The sequence below is a fragment of the Anas platyrhynchos genome, chromosome Z (genome assembly GCF_047663525.1).
Source record: "Anas platyrhynchos isolate ZD024472 breed Pekin duck chromosome Z, IASCAAS_PekinDuck_T2T, whole genome shotgun sequence".
Taxonomy (NCBI): domain Eukaryota; kingdom Metazoa; phylum Chordata; class Aves; order Anseriformes; family Anatidae; genus Anas; species Anas platyrhynchos.
Genome location: NC_092621.1, coordinates 27,689,720 through 27,709,551, shown reverse-complemented (window position 1 = coordinate 27,709,551; position 19,832 = coordinate 27,689,720). Strand labels below are relative to the sequence as shown.

Genomic DNA, 19,832 nt, shown 5'->3' with positions numbered 1-19,832 from the left:
CTTTGGAAAACTAGACATATTTTCCCTCTATCACTTGTGTCATGTTGATGCAATTTATAGCACCATTCTTGGAAATGTCAGGTGGCAAGTTTGAAGGTGTTTAGAGTAATAAAAACACTCATGCTTCATTTTCGGGAAGCTCCATGCTGGATAAACGTGCTCCTAAAAAAGAACATCTCTGTGACCTAGTTAGGTTGTAGACAACAGAAGGCTTCTTAAAAACCTGCTTGCAAACAGAGTACTTCCATTTAATGGGGTAGATTCTCAAACTACCGTTGAAATAATGTGTGAAACCAAAGTTTCAGTGACAAAATTTTAAGATGGAATCTTTAGACAAAGGGATCAACTAATGCACAGAAAAGGAAAAAATGTAGGATCTCTAAATTGATTATTATTAAGACATCTGGGATAGAGGAAAGGAAAGGAAAGGAAAGGAAAGGAAAGGAAAGGAAAGGAAAGGAAAGGAAAGGAAAGGAAAGGAAAGGAAAGGAAAGGAAAGGAAAGGAAAGGAAAGGAAAGGAAAGGAAAGGAAAGGAAAGGAAAGGAAAGGAAAGGAAAGGAAAGGAAAGGAAAGGAAAGGAAAGGAAAGGAAAGGAAAGGAAAGGAAAGGAAAGGAAAGGAAAGGAAAGGAAAGGAAAGGAAAGGAAAGGAAAGGAAAGGAAAGGAAAGGAAAGGAAAGGAAAGGACCAATTAAGCCTAGGGTCAACTAAAGCTAGGGTAACTGTAATAACTATGCCAAGATGTGACTTTCTGTCCTTAGATCATTGAATTTCAACATATGTATGTGTATACACACTATATATATATACATGTGTGTGTTTACATATGCATATTTAATATATGTAAATGTGTGTGTGCACATTTCATAACAGAGAAGACTGTTAGGGAGTATGCATTCAGTTATGTTTCTTTGTCACTCTAACTCAGTAGGCAGAATAAGAAACAGATAGATCTTGAAGACTCTTTCGATACAAAGGCTTGACTTACTCAAAAGGAGCAGTGGAAAGAAACCCTCTGAATACCAAAAAAAAAATCCGCTTATTTCCAAAATGGAAAAGTATTTTTTCAAATTTCATTATAAGCAACATTAAACTCACACAGTTTGAACATAAAATATACCTGTAGATCAAAATGTCCCCTTCAAAGTATGGGCCTGTCCCTCAAATGTCTTTCATCTTGTGTTTCTGATTCTTTAGCAGCAAAATGAGTATAAAACACTTCAGAAAGCTCATAGCAATTGAGAACCCAGCTATGTTATTTACTGGCTTTGTTAGGTTATTGAAATGCTGCCAAAAATACACAGAAGTGACAGTGAGTTCTGTCTAATTGCTCTCTTGTCTCTTGGCTGCCAGTTCCTCCTTTCTTCCACAGCCTATTTTATGCAAATTTTCAGTCTATCTGGAACACAGAGTTATGGCAAAAGCTGTAGAACTGCTAGCAGTTTCTAGAAAGCAGTAATTTCCATGCACAACTAACCTTTGGTGGCTTTCACTGAGTGTATGGTTTTATTCTGCTGTCCATTGCTACACACATCATGGGACCAAGCCTACAAAAGAAAGTTTTTAAAGTTAGTGATTAGTACAGTCAGAGTGGTTATGTATAATCAGACAAAAGAGCATCCAAGAGGGTGGGGAAATGTACCGATTTACAGTCTAAAAGCATATTATCTTGTTGTTTTTATTTTACCTCCATATTGCCAAACCCTATATCATACAAATTCTCTGAGAAAAGATTAAATCTGGCCTGTCATTTCATCTCCTTTTCTGTTGGTAGCAAACCTTTGCTAATTTAAATTTGAGACACGATCTTCCCTGTGATCAGAATTTAATTCCATAAAAATGTGAGTCCTGAGAAAACGTCAAATAGACTGCAGATTTGACCACCATGCAATAAATAGTTCTTTTGTACATAAGGAGTCCTAAATGACTACAGTACAGAACTTTAAGCTCTTAATAGTACTTTTACCATTATTTTTGTTTTATCTGACAATGGTTACGTCTCATGTTAGTATTTAATGATAAGTAAGGGAGTAGGAAGTGATGAATTTTTGTATTAAATATCCCCTAGGGACATTTTTTTTTTCCTATATAAGCACTTTAAGGCTTTGAATCATTTAGGTTGGAAAAGACCTCCGAGATCATGAAGTCCAACCATTAACTTCAAAAGTCTTTCCTTGCTCAACACCTAGTTATTTAGGATGGAATGCTATGTAGAATACTGTCGTGATTCTAAACGATGAGTTCAGTTTAAATCTGGATAACATTAAACATTCTAGCTTTTATCAGCAGTATCCCAGCTTTTCAGTTTTGAAACCTTGGTGTGGAAAGTTCCCTGAGACAAAAGTTTCCAAGCAATGTTGGCAGTCAAACATTTAAAAAGCCTAAACCCAACTCTCCAGAGCTTTTAAAAGGGATCATTTCTTCAGAACAGACAGGCATATTCACATGTCTTTATGTCTACATAAGTAAGTGTATTTTGAAACAAATTATTTTGAAAAATAGAGCCACAAATAAGCTCTTTATATGACCTTTCAGAAAAGAAAGTCTACAGAGGACTCAGATAGTTGTGGAGTTATTTCCAAATTAGACTACCTATGCAGCAGCTAATAATGTTAACTTCCCCGAAAGAGGAAGAGATTTTAGCACAGAATATGAATTACCGTTTACTTTCTCATTTCCAGACATCATATTTCTAAAGACAAAGGATAACAAAACAAAACAAAGTGTGTAAACCATGCTATTCACTCTGCAAGTACACTCATTGTTACAGTCCACAGTTAATATTACCTACTGAAGTCAACAGTAAAGTTTCTTTAGACTTCAAGAGAACCAAGATTTTGCTTCCTGTATGAAAGTGCCTTCTATCTATAGAAGAATAATAAGCCCAGCAATACAAATGGGAGGTTATGAAGCTGCTCCAGCTTAAATACAGACTACTACTATTCTGCTATTCTGATTTTTTTCTTGGGCAGTGGAACCATAAAAAAAAAAAAAAAAAAAAAAAAAAGACCAAGATGTGTGAAAGTGACATGTACCTTCTAACAATGGGAAACAGGTTAATTAGTACAAGGTTTGCATTTGTGTTTGCTATTTCAAATGACGGTAAAAGAGAACAGATTGTAGGAAGTTTCAAGGTGGTTGAACAGGCCAGTTTCTCTAAGCTGGAAGAGAAATTCTGTGTTTGATGAACATATATGACTGTAGTTTCCTCTTGGGGCCTGAAAGATTGGCATCTATAAGAAAAGAATGAAATTTAATATCTGTTCCTGTATAGGATTTGGTGAGGATCACTGATAAATAACACTCTATTACTTCGGCCAAAATTGATCAGTTGAAGAGCTTGAGCCTCCTTGAGCAACCATATTATTATTATTTTTCCAAAAAAAAATGTTATTACAGAGGTGGTTGTGGTTGGCTTAATAGGTTTTACGGGATCTCCTTCATTTGGTTCACCCTTCAGTACAGTTTTTGTTTTAAAATGTATTCACTAATATAGTTGTTCAATTAAACACAAAAATCTTTACTTAGTTTTCACTCCTTTGCTATTTATACAAAACTTACACCAGTCTCCATATCTGAATAACGGAGCTTTACTATGCTGAATTAATCTCATTTCAGCAGCAAAGCAGTGTCCCCTACCAAATCTATACTTCTTTGCGGTATTTGTCAGACTTCGAAAATCCAAGGAATACCTATACAAATGTGAATATATCCATTACTGGTAATCAAGTAATTTTTAGTTGGTATACATCTGATCCCTCCTTAAGATTTTCCCTGTCAGTTTTCTTCAGTGGCAACATAAGCCCCTTTTTTCTTTCCCTTTTGCTTGTTCTCATATCTTCTTTCATGCTGCTTTGTGTGTATGAGTGAAGTCCCACAATAATGTTACCGTTCCTCATTTCTTTTTCTTTTGGGAGTTTCATAATTTCAGAGTTGGAAAATAATTAAGTGGATTTTTTAACCTCTAGTTTTCAAGTGTCTCTTATCTGTTTTGCTGTCTTTATGGTCTGCGTTGAATAAGTAGTTGGATTAGATTATGATAATTTTCTGTATCTGTAAAATGCATGCATCTGCTTGCATTTGTACAGTCAGATTGTTATTTGTAGGTACTGCCTCCGTGAACAATGCAAAATCTGTAAACATGCTCAAAAGATTTAGTTATTTCAATACTAAGCTTTCTGGATATTGATTCAAACTATCACTGCTCTTTGATAACTGGTTATTTGTACAGCTTTTTTCAAATAAAGGCATTTTATTTACTCTAGGCTTTAGTGACTATACTTACTAGAGGAGGGCCAGAGGTAAAAGATTGTGCTCAAATCTAAACCAAAATTTCTCTAAAATCAGAGCCAACCTTACACTCTTAATCACTAAAGAAGCCCATGGAAATTTTATTTTTCATCCATCTTTTCTGGCTTCAATATCCACATTTTCTTGCACACAATTTTGAAAAATGTGTTCCATTAACATATACTGACTATATAGTAATATACTCGAAGTGAGTACACAAGCTGAGTATATGTTATATACAAATTGGCTATATGTTAATATACAAATCAGTCATGAACTCTTTATGTTCTCTTATCTGAAGCTAATATAAGAGATCTATTACATTCTATAATATGAGAACATTTTTTGTGCCACAAAGTGGAGCTGGGAGGAGGAAAAAATTTGGTCTACCTTGCAAAAATAAACATGAATTTAGGGAAAGTATCCAAAATCAATGAATGCAGATACTGATTAGGGCCACACAAATATTGGGGAAGCTGTAAAATAACAGGCTTGAACTTGGAATAATAGACTTTGTGGAGTTTAGTCAATTCTTTTTCAATACCATTTCTACAAATATTTGTTTTCTCTCACATTCAAGTAGATCTTGCGTCATATTAAGTCCATGGTTTAATCATCATCTTAATTGTCTTCTGAGATAACTCTTCTTGTTCCACACCTTCTATGAGACAGGTATGTCTGCTCAAATGGATAACTCTGTCAAGATGAAGGTATTGCCATATATATTTCTCTTCCCCATTTGTATTGCCATCATTAATACAACTGGTATTGGGAACAAGTAAACAATTGTTTGTGAAAATGGTCTGGAATAACTGAAAATGAGAAGTGGATGAGATCAGGTTTTTTCTTCCTACATTAATATGATAGTACTAAGGAGTTCAGTGTCTTTTCACTTCTCCCTGGGAAATTACCTTCATCTGCTGATATCAGGCTTCAGGATAAAACTTCTTCTTTCCAACAAAAACATATTTGTCACAGTAAATGCTTAGAAAATTAAAACTAATAGCTTTGGTAGCTCTTAATAAGATGTAATTCAGAGCTTGGTATGGTTTATGGCAAGATTTCCAATGAACTCTGAAAATGATCGATCATGATTTTCCATGCAATTTGTTATGGGTTTTGTTGTACGATGGGATATGGAGCCATCTACGACATGACCAAAATTTGATACTTTTGGCAAATTCAGTGTTTACATATGAAAAGTCATACCTGCCTTTCCACGCCTGTTAACAGACTGAAACCTTTTCAAACAAACAATGGAAATCATACAATTACACACCTAAGAAACTTAACTGATTAAAAAATCTGACACACTTAAAGAGCTGAACATGACACAGTAAACAGCTGCAACAAAAAAATGAACTTTCAAAGATATCTCATATATATTGTATAATCCTCAATTATTATTTTTTTCCTTCAGTGATGCTGTTTTGGCATGTCTTCCTGGCTTCTTGTTTAAGGTTTGATCATTTTAAATATTCTGTCTGCTATAGGGGCTCTTACAGCCACATGCCTGCATTTCTGTAGTCTGGAAGATCATATGAATGTAAAGAAATGGGTCTCTTAGCAAAGTGTGCTCCCTGCTTTGTTTGACGTTCATCTTTGTTATTCCCAAATTTTAACATTTTAACTTACAGAATTTTTCTTTATTTTAGCTTAGAAATACAAATGTTTGGGAAATATCTTGTCTGCACTGCTGTTAAGAGTAGCTTTTGGAACCATCTTAGGTATACGTGCAACTTATTTTTCTACTCAGTTTTCAGGGAGCAAGATGTTAGAAGCAATTTTACAGGAGTATAGTTACTTTGGTATCTCATGTAGTAAATAAAATGCATGAAATAGTATAAAAATAAATGCATCTTCACTTTTGTGTGTGTGTGTGTAACTTAAAGATCATTTTCTGTTTTGATAATAAATTGAAAATATTACATTACATTCTGAAATTTCCTTTGCCGAAAATCTGAAACAATCCTACCACCTACTCTGCCAGAGCCAGGGCACTACCGGTGGCATCAGATATGTTTATAGAGAGATATTATTGCACTGAGTAGTAGTATTGCATAATTTGCTTTTCAGTGGTGACATTGATTAAAATCAAAAGAAATTGCCAGGTGCAGTAGGAAGGTAGCTGTAGGTATTTTCTTCTGTCCAATATGAGTGGTCTGTTCTCAACATTCTCACAAGTCTTACGAGGAGTGGCTGAGGGAGCTGGGATTGTTCAGTCTGGGGAAGAGGATGCTCAGGGCCGACTTTATTGCACTCTATAGATACCTTAACCTTAAAGGAGGCTGTAGCGAGGTGGGGGTTGGTCTGTTCTCCCATGTGCCTGGTGACAGGACAAGGTGGAATGGGCTAAAGTTACACCAGCGGAGGGTTGTGTTGGATATTAGGAAGAATTTCTTTACCAAAAGGGTTGTTAGGCATTGGAATGGGCTGCCCAGGGAAGTGGTTGAGTCACAATCCCTGGAGGTCTTTAAAAGTCATTTAGATGTAGAGCTCAGTGATATGGTTTAGTAGAGGACCGGTCAGTGTTAGGTCAGAGGTTGGACTTGGTGATCTTAGAGTTCTCTTCCAACCTAGATGATTTTGTGATTCTGTGGTTCTGTGAATGCAAAAGTTTGGCAGAATATTTTGCTTTCACTCTCATTGCTCTTATGTATGTTTTGTCCTCAGTTTAGCCAAACTTTTGCTATCATTCTCATCTTTTTGTTGTTCTTCTCTTGCCTAATAAGGTAAGACAATTGGGTGGAGGTCACACAGCAGTATGACTGGGTTAACCACTGAACATCTGCAATATGGTATTTTTGGTAATGACCCTGGCATCCTAGCAGTACTTTATTCTCATGGCCCATCTTTAGTCACTTCAGTATCCATAAGAAGTGACTTTTGAATACAGTTTAGGCTTGCTGCTCTTTTGGCTTTTATTTCTCTTTTCCTTATCCTCCTTTCTCTTTTCTTTTTTTTTTTTCTTCCTCTTTGTGAGTTTTCTTAGTTCTTCTCTTACGTTTCCTTCCCTCATCACTTCTCTGTTCCATCTGTGGTTCATACCCTCTCTGCTTCTCTATTCTATCTACTAAAATGGCCAGTAACACACAGATAACCTGGATAATAAAGTGGATGTTAAGTTCACAGGCTTTGAAATGTTAGCTGGTTGCTTCACCCCAAACCACAAGTACGTATGGTGTGATCCTGTAAGGTACAGAAGATTATCAGGTCTAAAAATGTCTAAAGGGACGAAGATCATATGTCCTCAGCTGAACATCTTAATCTCCCCAGTTCACTGCTACCAACAGTATTCAAGGCTATGTTGGGGAGGGACGGAACAGCCATTTGCTGGCAGATGTCCACCTCTAGGTCCACGGCACAGCGCTGCCCCACCTCTACCTACAGCAGGGTAAATTCTGGCCCAACTTTCTGCTTTTCTTTTTCCTTCCACAGATATCTATATCTAATATATATACATCTAAATCTAAATATATATCTAATTATCTAATATTTTTATATTAGATGTTGTTGAGGATGTAAAAACAGCCATATCAGCTCTGGGTAGTAAAGTAGCTAAACCAAGGTCCTGTGAAGAATATAAGAAACAGGAAAAGGTACAGTGACAACTTTCCAGCATGGTCTTTGGGCCTACAGCCAGCTCTCTGTGGATCAGAGATCTCTCTGTGACCTAAGGATGGTGTCTTCAGATTTTTTTTTCTTTATTTTTTTTTTCTTCCATGAAGAGTGGATTTGGATTAAAGGCACTTAGTATAAAAACATAAGGCTTTTTTTTTTTTTTTTTTTTTTTCTAGTGAGATGAGGGATGTACAGAGATAAGTAGCTGTGTCCTGGGGAAGTGAGGTATCTTTGACAGTTTTGATGGAGTGTCTTGTGCCTTCAGAGATTCAGGGAAGTGTCAGGACAGTGAGAGCTGTACTGTGGTACTGTGCAGGAGGTGAGGGTGGAGAGATGTCTACCTGCATTCTTCCTAATGTACATCTCTCTGAAACAGTTATATTTCTTCTCCTCAAATACACATGAAGCCTGTGGATACTGCAAGTCACTCTATTCATGCACCACTTCATCTCCCCACCATTCCTCAAACATCACACCTTTTTCAGTGTCTCCCATCTTCAGAAACTGATCTTTTCACACTGTACAGCTGGATCATTTTTGCTGATAACTTTTGAACTGCATAATCTGTATTGGTTAGCATTTTTCAATGTGCAAAGCCTGTTTTATTGTTGTTTGTTTTTTGTGTTGTTTTTTTTTTTTTTCAAGAAAACTAAATGTATTCATACTGTGACTGAAGGTCACAAGGTTACATAGCAGTGAACTATTGCCTCAAAAACACTAACCAGCATGTGGCACTCAGCTATTTTTGAAAGTGTGCACATGCTTAGGTCAAGAAGAATTGTCTTAGGTACCCCAGGCTAATTTTGACTATTTTAAAAAGAAAACAAAAAAGCAAGGGCATAAGTTCTGAGAGGGTGAGCCCAGCAAGGGTGAGTACTGGAGATGAAGACAAGTCAGTCTTTATACTGAAAATGTTCCAGTCCAAGAAAAGTACCTTAGCAAATTGTCTTCAATCACACTGTACCCTGCGTGACTTCTGGAGGTTTAACATTGCAGAGAAAGCGCAACTAGAAAGAAAAAAAAAAAAAATCTGAATATGTAGCCAAGCAACAAGGGCAATCACCCAATCACCCAGTAGGGCAGTAGGGTGAAGTACCTCAAACTTCCAAGTTTTCAATAAACCTCCAGAAGAGACGCATGGAGGAAGGTCCAGAGCTATCTCTACAGAGGATGGAGTCCACAGACTATAGTTTTTGTTTTAAATGTCTACAGCCCATAACTACCCTTTCCAACTTCTCTCTACTCCCTGTCACTTGGCATTTGCATTTTTGGCTGTGTAATGGACAAGGGCATTAGAGCATCTTCCTCTAAAGAGCAGGGTTAGCCTCACAGCCTTGGGCTCTAGTTAGAGTACTCCCTTAAGAGGTTAGGGATGGGAGTCCAAATCCTTCACAGGGGAGGAGGAAAATGAATCAAAGTCTCTCATTTCATGGTTGTTATATTTTGCACTGTATTTGATGTCACTGTTCTATATATAGTTTCATATAAATATTTTTGAAGGACTGGGTCCCCAGAAGCTTTTGGGCATAGGCATACTGAATTTCCAGACCTGTGCAAACTTCAGGGCTGATAAGAACAGATTGGGCAGGACAGTGGCATCAGGAGCACATACGCTAGAAGAGCTTCAGTTGTGCAAAGCTTAACTTGTGCCAGCAGACTGTGTGGAAATGTAACTTGATTCTACTATCACTAGTTATTAGAAAGAATGACAGGTTGGCCAGCTGGTTTAACTACTCACAGAATCACAGAATCACATCATGGCTGAGGTTGGAAGGGACCTCTGAAGATGATCTAATTCTTCCTAAGAAACTCTCCTAATTTTGTCCCTGGTCTCATTCATGTCAAACTGAAATCTTTATGGAAAAAATGGCGAGTAGCTGAGAACAGGATCTGGGATTTGGCTATTATAAAGTGATGTCAATAAGATATATTTCTTCCTTTTCTTAACTTGATAAAGAGTTCTCATGTCAGAGGCTGGTACCATGGATCTGCCTCTGCCTTTAGAAAGTATGTGAAGTCACTTTAATCACTGTTTATAGAAGTCCTATCACTTCATCCCTGTTTCCTGTCTACTTCCATATCTGCCATTGCAAATTAAAATTGTGCATTTTGGTGGATGACAGGGATCCTAAGTATTAAATAGTTTTTCCTCTGGAAAGTTATTAAATTGTACTAATGAAGTTTTAGGATTTTTTTTTTTCTGAATATCAGATATTATGAGACAGGGTGAATTGAAAAACAAATAAATAATATAAGCATAAGGAGAGATCTGCTGGTAAAATTGTAATCCTGAACAAAGCAATGAGTCCTTGAAAGCATACTTTGGACAGAATCTTTCCACCTACAAAGCACAACCATTAAGTATGGTAGAGAGAAGCTGAGAAGAGAGAGCTTTACTGTAGTATTACCTCAAAACAAATAATGGACCTATGCAGAACACTCAAAATTAGAATGATCAAAAAAGCATGCCCTTCCATAACCCTTATGCTGTTATGCTTGGGGTGTTGTTTCGAAAATAAACCTTTCACTAGCATTTATGACCTTTAAAAAGGAAATAGATTGAGCTTTCCTTCCTACTGGAGTCCCAGTGTTGTTATCACCTCTATGGAGGCCAGAGAGATGGTCTGGTCTCCTCCCACCTCTTCGTTATCTTAAAGGGTAGCTGAGGGGCACTTTCAGTCCTGGTTCTTCAAGCCAGCCCACTGGCATGCTTCCATGTAACTAGCAGTTAATGTATGAGAAAGCATTGGCACCTTCTGAATTCTGCATGTTGTATGTGTAAAGCAACACGAACCTCAAAAGAAAGTAGCAGGTTAAATGTGTGCATATGCTTGGATAAGGGCAGAGGAAAATCATATGATGTAGGAGAGTTTTTATATAAAGTTTCCAGAACAGTTCACATTTTTAATGAAACACTAGTTTTAATTAAACACAGAGAATGTTGTTAGGACCAAGATATTTTTGTAGTTGTTTTTCTTTCAATTTGTTTCAAACAGATCAAAATTCATAGTGAAACTGAAGGCTGATAAAGCAGTAATTATAGTGTGTTCCAGTAAGACATGCTTTATCCTACAAGAACTGAAAGAAGAGGATTTCATCCAGAAATTGACAGATATAGGAAAAATGTATCTGCTACCAAGCACTTCCCTTGGTGTCCAGTTCCTTAAAAGTAATTTCCCAATGATGCTTTCCTAGTCATTTAGTATAAACAGATTTGGTTTCAGTTGAAGCTTGGACAGACTTCTTGCTGGAAAAGCTGCTTTGTTGAAAAAAATGATTAATCCCTATTAAACTCTGCTAGATATTTCAAGTTAAGGTGGCTCAGTCGTGACTTAGCAATTTCCAACTGAACAGAAGTTTCAAAGGAAACAGAGCAAAAGAATTAGAGATGTGAGTGTCGTTCCTAGGACACAACTGCATTTATTCCATTGATACCCAAGTAATAGTAGAGAACCCAAGGATCATGGGCAAAGAGACAGGGTTCAAAATTATTCTTAAGGCAAATTACTGGGACACTGGGAGGAAACTACTTGTGATATGTTTCCACTGCAATTAAAGAGCATTGTTTTTCAAATCTGTGTTAAAGCATTCAAACCATGCAGAACTAAAATATGTATTTATTGTTCAGAATAAGATCATCTTCATGTACATCTCAAAAGTGCATTCACATAAGGGTTCATTATTTAAAACCAATTTAGTTAAATTTGTTTAATGAGCAATGTTCTTGAGCTGCAGCACAAAATTATATTTTTGACTATAATATGCCTCCAAGGAAGTTATTTAAGGTAACATCCCCTCTGGCTTTGCCCTTCACCTGTGATGCTAAACATGAATCTTCTCATTGAAAGAAGCAAATATCAAGAAGCAAATGCTTTTTCCCTCTGATCCCCCAAAATGCATCCAGCATATAGCACTTAATTATTCTGTTAACTTTGAGAACATTTCAAAAATAAGTGCTAGTTTGTTGTCACATCTAAAGGAAACTGAAATTCAAAACAAATTTTGTATAGCTTCTGTGATTTTGATCACTTGGAAAACAAGCCCCTGTGTAAATCAACTAAAAGGGAGAAATTCTTGAGGTTAATCATTTTAAACTGAAACAGATTTAAAATGCCAGTTTTACTGAATTCAATAAACTAGCATACGGAGTGGGAATGGCAGCTCAGACTTAGCCAAATGTCATCAGCAGATACTGGAACAGAGACTTGAGCTGCAAACAAATAAAAAATTACTTTTTGCCAAAAAGAAAAAAAAATTAAAAAAAAGTCAACATTGAAATTTGAAATGAACACTGAAGTTTGAAATGTGAAATTTCCACTTTAACACTAATCCTTCACCATTAGTGATGACAAAAGTTTGTTTTGGTTACTAACTCAATTCATCACAAGAAAAAAGGAAACAAAAAATCCATGACACCAAAGTGACTCCAGTATAACTCCCTCTCTCAATCCCTTCCTTGACATAAGTTTGAAACAAATCATTTTATTCAGAACTCGAATTCTTGAAAATCAAGCCAAGTGACATGTGCAAAAAGCAGAAGATTTGAGAGGAACTTTTGTTATATTTTAGTAGAAATGGCAAGTGAGTTTGTTCTTACTCAATGTCAGGCAAGGGGCTGCGGGACAGTACCCAAGGGTAAACGTTTATACATGTATGAACCATGTTGTGACTTGCTGACCCAACCATGTTCAGTGCCTTCCACTGAGTGCTTGTGCATGTTTTTTTTCGTGTGTGTTTTTGTTTGTTTGTTCGTTTTCTGTGTCTGATAGAGAACAAGCTAGTGAAAATCTCCACAGTTGTTAAAGGGAATCCTGAGTCCTGATCACTTGCTTACAGAATCCAGCAGATTCTACTCAGTGACATTTCTTTATCTGTGGGTAGTGTTAGAAGGGTTTCCCTTTTTATGGGACAGGAAAAAAAGAAATTAATGTTTTTGAGATCAAAAGTCTTTGATTACTTTTTCTTTTTTGGCACAGAGTATAGGAGATCTGGAGGAGGGGTCAGTCAGCACCAATTCTCTGATGCATGTGACTGCTTCCATAGCATCTTGACAAAATGCTACCAAGAGACATATAACATTTCTGGGAACCTTGGTGACTTCATAAACACACATATAACACTTTTGGGAACCTTGGTGACTTCATATTGTGAATATAGCACTACACAGAAGATCGGTTTTATCTAATATTCACACTGGTGCTATTCCTTGCTGTGATGTTACAGGAAAATAATATTATCCTACACATTTATAAATGGATGGTTTTAGTTACAGATAACCATAAAAGCACATTTTGGTCCTCTTATTTTTCCAACAGTTTCTTTGTAGCTTTCTAAAATTCCTGTTATAGAACAATAGCAAATAGTAAACTCAGCCTAAAATCAATATTGGGTCTTGAATAAAATCATATAATAATTTAAGTTGAAAAGGAACAAAAAGGATCATTAATTCCAACTCCTGACTCCACACAGAACCACCCAAAAATCCAAACCATGTGTCTCAGAGCATTGTCCAAACGCTTCTTGAACTCCAGCAGGTTCAGTGCTGTGCCTACTGCCCTGGGGAGCCTGTCCCAGTGCCCGACCACCCTCTGGGTGCAGACCCTTTCCCTAACCCCCAGCCTGACCCTCCCCTGTCCCAGCTCCATGCTGTCCCCTCGGGTCCTGTCGCTGTCCCCAGAGAGCAGAGCTCAGCGCCTGCACCTGCCCCTCCGCTCACCTATCAGTTTGGACTAATATAGGATGCTCTTCATGGTTTCTGAAATCTGCACCAGGGAAACAACCCAGCCTGGGCTTCAGTGTATCAGACAGTTTAAACAAGTTCTGCTGTTCTCTGGAGGCTGATGGATGCTCTAGAAGTATGTCATCTCTTTTCATTTCCTGATTATTATTTTTCATTACACTTATTTCTAAATACTTGTAAGAAAAAGTAGACAGGTAGAAAAATATTCTGCTATCTGGAACTGTTACATGAAAGACACTCCCTTTTCAAACAGCAATTTCAAACAATTTTTATCTGAAGCTGAAACAACAAGGGGATACTTGCTTTAGAAAGCACCTTAGAGAGATGACTAAACCTGAAATAGTAATTATACTCCACAATGTGTTCTTCCTGATATCATTAGAGTGGGCTTATTTAAATTTGGTTTAAATTTAGCACATTGGATGTTACTAAGAGCACAGATTCTTTCCAGTTTCAAAGACCTTGTGAAATGCTTGTATTTCAATCATTTATTTCCAAGAGGGATAGTAGCATATTCAGCATGGAGCCCTCCACAAAGCAAAATGTTTTTCATCACTGTAAAAGGAGTCTGAGTTACACTGCAACTCTGGCCACAGAAGGCAAAAGCCTAAGTGGCTTTTGCACAGCTAGGGAATAGCAAGGAACCAGTGAATGCCACTCACAGCCAACACACTTGTTGTTTCTCTGACCACTTAGTATCTGGCCCATGAAGAACAAGAATAAGAAAAAGGTGTAGACACTTGATCCCATCCTAGAGACACTACACCTGTTCTCTTAGCTCCTCCACCCTGCAAACACCATCCTGTGAAGTTCTGTCTATGCAGAGAAATTAGGTGGTTGCTATTCTTCACCAGGCCTCCAAACAGAGTGAATAATTAATGCCTACTTGCTGTACATTCACATTTCTCATAGTGCAACACCTAAAAATAACAGGTGGAAATATATGACCCTGCTCATATTGCTTTTAACTTCAGTTCAGTTGTACATTTCTCTAATTCATTAGAGAAAAGTGAAGTTATCAAAGTATGAGACTCAGTTTACCTTGTAGCTTTTTGTAATTAAATTAACCTTCAAATTCAACAAACATCTCGGTGTTCACGGAATTGTCATGTTTCTAAAAGGTATGAGGAGATGGAAAGTTGGATGCTTGCAGGTTTACTTTTTATGAATATTATAGGTTTTCAGGAAACACTTTTTGTCCTAAATTGTTTATTTTAAATCAAACAAAAATTCATATGCATGATTTCATGCAAATCCACAAAGTAGAAGGAAAATGTTTCTGTGCTTTTGCTTTTATAGTAGAAAAAGGAGGGGAGAGAAAACAAAAATAATAACTTTTTCCTTCTTTGATTCAAATAATTAATAATGTCTTTCTAACACACAAAGCAAGAAACAAGGAGTGAAAGTAAAATTTAAATAATAAAAAAAAGTAATCATGTAAGTTCTTTCCATAGCTTTCAAAGCATGAAAATATTTTCTTTTCATATCTGATTATTTAGCTTAACTGCTTCCAGTGTCATTGAAAGTCTTTACAACACATTAAGTGTTGTTAGTTCAGAAGGAAAATGTGTGCCTTATCAGGGTCATGGTAGCAGCAGTATAAAACCATTCATTTTAGAAAAACAAGTCACAAAAATATTAAGCTTAGTAGAAACTGAAACAGAGATTAAATGATGTTTCTTACTGGACCACTAACATTTTATAAGTTAATAAGTTATACGTCATACCTTGCCCTCACAGAAAAATAAATAAATAAAATGCTGACATCCATCATAGAATTCAATGTATCTTTTAATTAACACATAAGTATTAACTTAGGCCTCTTCTTTGGGTAAATGTCTAAAAATCACACATAAAAATCCACTAAAACTTTTACAGTATTGGAGAACTGCAGTCTCACTTTCAGAATATCAGTTTTCCAACAAGAAAGAGGATATCCCTGAGTCACCTTTTTATTTTTATTTTATTTTTTTTTTTTTTAAAGCTTCACATTGTCTCTATAATTCTTTCTTCCCCAAGTTCCTTTTCAGTGGTCTTTGTGAATGGTAAAGTAAAATGGGGAAAAAAAATGCATTTAGGAAGAAAATGTTCTTTTGCTTTTAATAACTGATATATTTGAAAACATCTATTGAGGTATAAAATCAGTCCCTCAGACTCTGGTGGTCTACACTGCAGTTGTAAGGTCTCTTGGAAAGAGTCTTATTAGATCCATTGTCTTATTAGATCCATTACTACCGAGGGATAGGCATTTGTGCTTAGAAACTATGAATCATTTCTGATCAACTAATAAGAGACGTTTCCTTACAATTTGATTGACATGCATCTTGTCAATCATCATCACACAGAAACCCTATTATCTTATGCAGCTTTTACTGCTTTTGTCTGTCAGGGTAATACTCTACTGACATATCTGTGTGAGTGGAGTGGTCCATTCAGATAGAGGTGCTTTTCTGCTTCATTGAGGCTTTGTAATATCAAAGACTGGAAACAGTAAGTGCTGTCTGGGGTAATCCACACCCTTCCATCTCTGTATACAAGGCTTGTTTTGGGTTGCTACCTTGATTCATCCCTCTGTGGCTCTTTCATTCTAAATAATGCATGTCTGTCTGCCCTAAAAGAATCACCTAAAAGACATGCCAATAAGTGCATCTGTAGGATGTACATGGTGTCTCTCAGTCCAACTGTATCTGCTCTACACCCAGGCACTGTTAAGGCTCTTACCTGTGTGTTTGTTTGAAAGAATGAGAAATCAGTAAAAACTCATTACAATTCAAAGATTAAAAACCTTCTGGTCAAAAATCTATATTAGAGACTCGAAAATATTACTGTGCAAGTAATTCAATGCCAGTATTCTGCATCCAAAACCCAAATTCTCAGTGCTTTTCGCCATTAAACAATCTGTCCTAACTATAAAAGGAAAATTGACATTTACTGAAAGGCTTTTATCAGTTTCTGTGCTTTTCAGGCCTGTTAACTTGGGATTTCCATAGGCTATTTTTTTTTCCATATCATTGCTGCTATCATTGATATAATGATTTTTTTTTTACTTATTTCTCAGAACAAACAAAAATATGCCTATATTTCATTATAGTTCAGAAGAAATCACCTGGAAATAATGGCTTAATATAAGTATGTGAGAAAATATTAAAATATTAAACAATAAGCCATGTGTACACTGAGTGACTTTTTACTTTTGTGTGCTATCTATATAGATAACACACTCAGCAATAGCAGTAATAAGATTTTAAGTAAAATAAACAAGAACATCTCTATTTTTATTCTTGGTTTATTGCTTCAATTAATTTTATTCTTTTTAATAACATTGAGGTGGGTAACCAAAATTTCACAAACATTTCATTTGTACTAAACTGGCAGTGGATCGGTACTCATACTAGGCTCAGAATATACCCTTCTGTGCTTGTAAATATCTCAAACATGTGGGATAACGATAACACACCAGTCAAAAGTCTCTCCTCCTGACCCCTCCAGAAAAATATTAGTAGTGGTACAAATTACCATTACACTAAACCACGTTACAGTTATCCTAACAATAAAATACATAATGCGAAAGCAAATAAGCTCCAAATGACTGAAGAAAAAGTATTATTTGAAGGAAAAAGAAACCTGAAAGATGGAACCTAAGAATGAATTTTAAAGCTCAGGGTTGATCTTCATGATTAAATTATTTATCTTTCCTATTAAATAGATCTTTCTGTATATTTATTTTTAGGGAATGGGCTTAGAAATGACATTATCTGCTCTTGCCCACCTAATACGAACATGACCACGTATATTTTATGTACTTCAGACAATTTCCTCCTTTTACAGTCTCTCAGAGAAAAAATTTATCACATGCATGGTCCTAATAAAGAATATATTAATGTTTCATATCTTCAAAACCAACATCTGTACCTAAATGCCGCAACTGGCTCTTATGTACAACGTAAACTGAACTTCTGAACTAATCAAATCAACACATAAAGCTGATTGCAATCTAGAGTAACGCTTTGCTGTTTGAGGAAAACACAACAGAGTAATGCAGTGATTTCCAAACACGGAGCCTATGTATTTTTGAATGTTTTGGAGATTCTTCTGTTTGCCACTGGAATTAAAAAGTGGGTGTCCAGGTGTTTGACATGTAACTGTCAAAACATCTGTCAAAGCCCTCTACTTAATATATATCAATATTAGCCAGGTAAAGCTTAATCCCAGGTACACTAAGCAGCAGATGTGGCAGGTGGTTTTCAAGGCAAGATGTGGCACTTTCTTGCCATCAGCAGACATTTTCTGAGGGCTAAGTATCATCCAGTAAGCCTAACAACTGGTGCCAAAATAGTCTGAGCGAGACCAAATGTTGAGCTACCACATTCTAGAAACAAATTATTTACACCTCCTGTGGCCAGATCCATCTACTGCTCCTAGACTGAAGAGAATCTACAACTTACCCAGGAATCGGGCTGAATTTGGGGTAGATCATTCCTTCTTATGGAAAAACTTGCAGAGACAGAGGGGGAAGAAAGCCTGTTCCACTCATTTGTTGAGTGAGGGGTGAGAGTGGAGGGCTGTCCCAGGATCGAAGCACATCCCAGGTACCCCACTGGGAGCAGGACCAGGTCCAGGACCAGCACCAGGAGCGGAACTGGAGCCACTCAGGATGCTTGCCAGCCCTCTGCGATGCCTGCCCACCATTTGGGGCTGCTCTGTCTGGGCTCTGGGCATTCTGTGAAGGATCCTGCACTTCAGAGAGCTTGGGTCAGAAGATGACCAAGCTCTCCCTTCTGCAGAGAAATGATTACCTGTCCCCGTTCTCTCCCTACCACTGCATTCTGCATTTATAAAAGCATGGAGAGAGGATTTTCTCGTCCAGTACTTGAAACATATCCTTGCATTCAATCACTCATTTTATGCTCTGCTTCTGATAGTTCTGCTACATTTATGCCTGACAAGAAAAACAAAAACAAAAACAAAAAACACCTATTTGTATCTACAACAATACAGATAACAAATAAGCACACAACACCCGAATCTATTCTATTACTAGATTCTATTACTAGCGATCACCCTTGATGTTGTTACATACTGTGTAACGTGAACCTCTTTTTCTTTTTCTTTCTTTTTCTTTTTTTTTTTCCTTTTTCTTTTTTAATGTGAGAACCTGAAACTGTCTTAGCACATCTTAAATGTCACTGTTTCTAGACTATTCATATACACGGATGAGTAGAGACAAACACTTGGAATTGTAAACACAATAACATCTGAAGGAAAAAAACAAAAAACTACTCTTCTCTCACTGTAGCACAGGTTGGTAGGTTGGCGCAGACTTCAGGAGTGGCAGATGATATATGAAATACATCAATTTGCATGTGACACAGCTTCTCTCGTTATTCTAGCAATGGCCCAGTGAAGCTTGCTGAAACAGTCAGGGTAAAGTGAGTGAAGCCTGTAACAAGATTCTCCTAGGAGAAGTCCTACATACAAAATACACAGCAGATTATGTTATGAATATTATCAGCCTCACTGGAAAATATTTTCTTGCCTGCACAGATTAAGATGCATGCTATTATGACCGATATCTAAAAAACAGACTATAGACATCTGTAGAATTAATATATTGCTTGTCGATGCATATGATTATTATCTTCTTATCAGTTAAATGTGTATATGATAAATGCCTTTTCTTAAAAAAAAAAAATAATAATAATTAATATATATGTATATATATATATATATCACACTTCTAAAGAGTTAACCATAAAAGCATTTTTACTTAACTTACCAGTTGTTGAAGCTGGAAGGAATCTTGCCCTAAATCTAAACTCTCTACCTGCTCTCATGTTGGTAATCTCTCTCTCTCTCTCTCTCTCTCCCTCTCCCCCCCGTGCAGAGATTGCAGTAACTTAGAAAACTAGCAGGGACAGTGTTTCAAATGACTTAAGAAAGAGAACAGGAACAATCATTTCGTTCTCTTTTTTTCAGATGAGTACAGTACCTTCAGAAAGAAGGAAGGAAGGGAGGGGAGAGGAAGTCAACAACCCTTTGCTTTCCTGCAAAAAAAATAAGGAAACAGCAGATAGCAATCTCATTTTCTCTCAAACAAAATGTTTGGAAAAATAAATACAACCAAACCAAAAGGAATTCCTCAAGTATTATATCTGCATTATTGGCTTCATAAAACCCACTTT

At 36.6% G+C, this 19,832-nt stretch overlaps 1 protein-coding gene across 2 annotated transcripts in view; it reads right to left on the bottom strand.

Moving 5' to 3' along the window:
• The window catches only part of ZNF366 (zinc finger protein 366), a 35,327-nt gene extending 15,712 nt beyond the window's left edge, over positions 1–19,615 (bottom strand). The window contains exons 1-2 of one of the 2 annotated variants that reach the window (XM_038170908.2): positions 19,427–19,615; positions 1,477–1,546 (exon numbers count right to left, since the gene is read on the bottom strand). The gene's annotated coding sequence lies outside the window, so the exon portion shown is untranslated. Of the gene's footprint in view, positions 1–1,476; positions 1,547–18,095; positions 18,916–19,426 lie in introns of those variants that run through there. The other variant, XM_038170909.2, reaches the window with a different exon arrangement.
• Between the last annotated feature and the right edge of the window lie 217 nt (positions 19,616–19,832).